We start from the raw sequence: 5,085 nt of genomic DNA, 5'->3' as shown, positions 1-5,085 counted from the left end.
GCCTGGTCGCCTTAGGTCTGCAGGTCCAGAGAAAGACCAACAGAGAGGCCATGCTTGCAGAAGGAGAACAAGTATTAGGGAGATGGGTTACGAACACAAAAATACTTGAAGTGCCTCGAGTGGTTGGTGTCCCATGGGATAAGGTGTGCTGGATATGCATGGGTACAACACAGTAGTCCTCACGTCGGAGGAGCCGGGAAAGCACGGCTGCCCTGGGCCACTCAGTCAGCTGGAATCCATTGGTAACCTGCACATGGGCGTTCCCTGTGGGTCCGCCACCTCTGACTTGCCTCCTCCTTCCCTCTTGCTTTGCAATGGACATCCTCATCGTGGATGATGACAACATTTGCAGCTGGCCCCCGACCAAGCGGTCCCCACCCCAGTCTGCATCTCCTCCTGGGCCCCGCCTCAGTCGCAGCCGCCAGGACCCTACATCTGCACTGAGTGTGGCAAAAGCTTCAGCCACTTGTCAAAGCTGATGCGGCACCAAGGCAGGCACCCAGGCGAGTGGCCCAGCGCCTGCAGCACCAGCGCATCCACACAGGTGAGAAGCCTTATGCCTGCTCGGAGTGCAGCAAGCACTTTAGCTGGAGCTCCAACCTCATGCAGCACCAGTGCATCCACAAGGGCAAGAAAAGAAGACTTGTACTTGCCCAGACTGCAGCCACAGCTTCACACAGAGCAAGAGCCTAGCCAAACACCTGCGCTCCCAGACTGGTCTCAAGCCCTTCGTGTGCTGGAGCTGAGGCCCTGGCTTCAGTCAGCCCAAGAGCCCGGCACTCCACCTGTGGTTGCACCCAGGGCTGTCAGGGCCAAGGCACCCAAGAAAGCCACAGCAACAGAAGGCAAAATCGCCATCCCAGTGGCCAATGGCGAGAGCATCATTATGGTGAGCCCGCCAAGGGATGGCGCTCCTGCTGCCACAGCTCTGTCAGGCCGGGATGGGGTCATGGGCAACAAGGAAATGGTCAAGCAGGGTGCCGGCTCCTAAGCCGTAGGTATGTATGCACGGAGTGCCAGAGGGCTTTGGGCACGGGATCAGGCTGCTGGCCTACCAGCATGCTTGGCAAGGGGACAGGCTGAAAGTAGTGGGTGTTAAGGAACCTGAACACATTTGCATGGAGTATGACGAGTGCAGGGTGCCATGCTGCGGAGACTCAAGAAGATTCATTCAAGCAGTTGTGGTGCCTTTGGTCTGCAGCAGCTGCAGAGTTTCTATCAGTCTGGCAGAAAGGTAGATGGCGAGAACCAGTTGGTTGGTGAGCTGGGTGCGAACTATTGGGGTGGGAAGTCCTGGTAGGGATGGGGATACCCTGGGGGAGGGATGGACAGGGCCCCTTGGCCTTGGTGGGGACTACTAGTGCACAAGACCACGAGGGAGGCCCAAAGAGAACCAGACCACCTAAAGGAGCAGTGGGGTTCTCTCTCCTTCCTTACTTCATGCTGTTCTGGGTGTAGGTGGCTGACTGGTTCTCAGGACTACCCACAGCCTCTCTGCTGACCTGCCCTACTACCTGGCGGACCTGACCTTTGTAGGTTCCCAGTCTGAGAGCCAGAGACTTAGAGAACTGCAAGGATCAATTGGCACTAGACCCTCAAGGGAAAGACCACCCCCACTACAGGTGTTGGGCAGCGGTGTTGTCAGGAATCGAGGGAATCCTGGCCTTAAGCATCGAGAGGGTCTTCCTTCTCTTCCAGAATTTTTTTTTTAATTATACCGTTTGACCCCTCTCATCCATTATGTTTTCTGCCCCATGGGTCCTTATTGATTTTCTAACCCAAGTCATTCACATCCCTCTTGGATTTGCAGTAGCAGAGGTGTGAAATAGTCTCCTGTTCTCAGCATAGTCTCATTAAGAGGATGGAGTCCTGTGTGTTCCCTGTCCTGGTGGTGGAAGAAGGGATGTGGGGGCAATAAATGGCAGTATTCAATTGTCCCAGCACTGCCTGTTTCTTGAGTTTGGGATGGAGAAGGGAGAGAGATTAAATGGAGCTGTCCTCACTTTGGTCTGCACAAGTGACAAGCACCAGATGAGGGGTGACCATGTTGGACCCAGAGTGTCCCAGACTAGTTCCAGAAAGACACATGCTTGCCGAGGTACAAGGTCACTGTTGAGATGGTGGCCTGTTCCTGCTGGGTAAGGGATGGCTTATGGAGGACATAGAAATAGCACACCCCTCCCTGGTCCAAGTTTTGGCCACTGGCCAGCCATATATCTGCATTCTCTGCAGAGCGGGTCTGCGTTCTCTGCAGAGCGTGTCTGCGTTCTCTGCAGAGCGGGTCTGCGTTCTCTGCAGAGCGGATCTGCATTCTCTGCAGAGCAGGTCTGCGTTGTCTGCAGCGCGGGTCTGCGTTCTCTACAGAGCGGGTCTGCCTTCTCTACAGAGCGGGTCTGCGTTCTCTGCAGAGCGGGTCTGCGTTCTCTACAGAGCGGGTCTGCGTTCTCTACAGAGCGGGTCTGCGTTCTCTGCAGAGCGGGTCTGTGTTCTCTGCAGAGCGGGTCTGTGTTCTCTGCAGAGCGGGTCTGTGTTCTCTGCAGAGCGGGTCTGTGTTCTCTGCAGAGCGGGTCTGAGTTGTCTGCAGCGCGGGTCTGCGTTGTCTGCAGAGCGGGTCTGTGTTCTCTGCAGAGCAGGTCTGCGTTGTCTGCAGAGCGGGTCTGTGTTCTCTGCAGAGCGGGTCTGAGTTGTCTGCAGCGCGGGTCTGCGTTGTCTGCAGAGCGGGTCTGTGTTCTCTGCAGAGCAGGTCTGCGTTGTCTGCAGAGCGGGTCTGTGTTCTCTGCAGAGCGGGTCTGTGTTCTCTGCAGAGCGGGTCTGCGTTGTCTGCAGAGCGGGTCTGTGTTCTCTGCAGAGCGGGTCTGCGTTCTCTGCAGAGCGGGTCTGCGTTCTCTGCAGAGCGGGTCTGCGTTCTCTGCAGAGCGGGTCTGCGTTCTCTGCAGAGCGGGTCTGCGTTCTCTGCAGAGCGGGTCTGCGTTCTCTGCAGAGCGGGTCTGCGTTCTCTGCAGAGCAGGCTGTGTCTTGATGGCTGCTGCTGTTCAGTGAAGGGGATTAGAGGAGGAGGAGGAACTTGGGGCAGGTTGTTTCTGGACCCAATACCCAAGTGAGGACAGGATGTTGGCAGTTACCCTGGCATGCTTTGCTCCAGATCCTGCTCAGCGCCAGTCCAGTGCATCCCCAGACCTCCTGCAGCTGCAGGGTCAGACGGGACCTCATTGTTAGGTGCAGTCCCCAGCTCAAGTAATTTGGGAACATGCCAGATGCACGGATCTTTTTTAATATATAGAACAGTGTCTGACATGTTTAATGATGCCAGCTCTCCCCTCCTCCTCCTCGTCCATCTTGGTAGACTTGAAAATGGCACACAGCTTCCCTGCCAAAACCAGTTCCCAGCTAGTCATGCAGCCATATTCTCCATAGAGCAGGCTGAACAGGGTGGGGTGCTGCTGTCCAGCGATGAAGTGGACGATGGGAGGAGGAGACGAGCAGGAGCAGGAACAGCTGACATACACTGAACTTGTTCGGTCATAAAACCTTCCAATCATTCATAAAGCATCTTGGTGCTGGCATGCTAAATTCTGCCACCATATGGTGCCTGTCAGCACCATGGACAGAGAGTGCAGCCGAGGTCTCTTCCAATGGAGCCCCTCTCCCACTCAGTCCACTGGCATCCTAGTTTCTGACCCAAGTATGCCCTACTAGGAGGAACTGTCCCATTTTCCAGCTAAGGAAACAGGTCAGCAGAGGTCAAGTGTTGTGCCCAGGTTCTCTCAGTTGAGAAATAGCAGATATTAACCACTAGACTATAAGTCTATAGACTGTGCTTCATTGAAAACAGCCCACATAGTTGACTTTTTTCAGCCTTTTTTTAAAATTCGATATATTTTTTATTTACATTTCAAATGATTTCCCCTTTTCTGGGCCCATAGTCCCCGAAAGTTCCATAAGCCCTCTTCCTTCCCCCTGTTCTCCCATCAACCCCTTCCCACTTCCCTATTCTGGTTTTGCCCTATACTGCTACACTGAGTCTTTCCAGAACCAGGCCACTCCTCCGTTCTTCTTGTACATCATTTGATGTGTGGATTATGTTTTCTGTATTCCAATTTTCTAGGCTAATATTCACTTATTAGTGAGTGTATACCATGATTAATCTTTTGAGACTGGGTTACCTCACTTAGTATGATGTTCTCCAGCTCCATCCATTTGCCATCCATTCATTTCATGAATTCATTGTTTCTAATGGCTGAATAGTACTCCATTGTGTATATATACCACATTTTTTGCATCCATTATTCCGTTGAGGGATACCTGGGTTCTTTCCAGCTTCTGGCTATTATAAATTGGGCTTCTGTGAACATAGTGGAGCACATACCCTTATTACCTGCTGGGGAATCCTCTGGGTATATGCCCAGGAGTGGTATAGCAGGATCCTCCGGAAGTGACATGCCCAGTTTTCTGAGGAACCGCCAGACTCATTTCCAGAGTGACCCCACCAGCAGTGGAGGAGTGTTCCTCTTTCTTCACATCCTTGCCAACACCTGCTGTCTCCTGAATTTTTAATCTTAGCCTGAATTTTTAATCTTAGCCATTCTGACTGGTGTAAGGTGAAATCTCAGGGTTGCTTTGATTTGCATTTCCCTAATGACTAATGAAGTTGAGCATTTTTTAAGATGCTTCTCAGTCATCCGAAGTTCTTCGGGTGAAAATTCTTTGTTTAGCTCTGTACCCCATTTTTAATAGGGTTATTTGGTTTTCTGGGGTCTAACTTTTTGAGTTCTTTGTATATATTGGATATTAGCCCTCTATCTGATGTAGGGTTGGTGAAAATCTTTTCCCAATTTCATGGTTGCTGATTTGTCCTTTTGATGGTGTCCTTTGCCTTACAGAAACTTTGTAATTTTATGAGGTCCCATTTGTCAATTCTTGATCTTAGAGCATAAGCTATTGGTGTTCTGTTCAGGAACTTTCCCCCTGTACTGATGTCCTCAAGGGTCTTCCCAAGTTTCTTTTCTATTAGCTTCAGAGTGTCTGGCTTTATGTGGAGTTCCTTGATCCATTTGGAGTTGAGCTTAGTACAAGGAGATAAGGATG

General features: G+C 51.7%; 1 pseudogene; it reads left to right on the top strand.

Moving 5' to 3' along the window:
• The first annotated feature begins 314 nt into the window (after positions 1-314).
• LOC127670760 (zinc finger protein 787-like) lies at positions 315-1,300 on the top strand (annotated as a pseudogene).
• Positions 1,301-5,085: the final 3,785 nt, after the last annotated feature.

Source organism: Apodemus sylvaticus, chromosome 1 (genome assembly GCF_947179515.1).
Source record: "Apodemus sylvaticus chromosome 1, mApoSyl1.1, whole genome shotgun sequence".
In the NCBI taxonomy this organism is placed as follows: domain Eukaryota; kingdom Metazoa; phylum Chordata; class Mammalia; order Rodentia; family Muridae; genus Apodemus; species Apodemus sylvaticus.
Note: the sequence above shows the minus strand (reverse complement) of the source record. Positions and strands in the feature narration are given on the sequence as shown.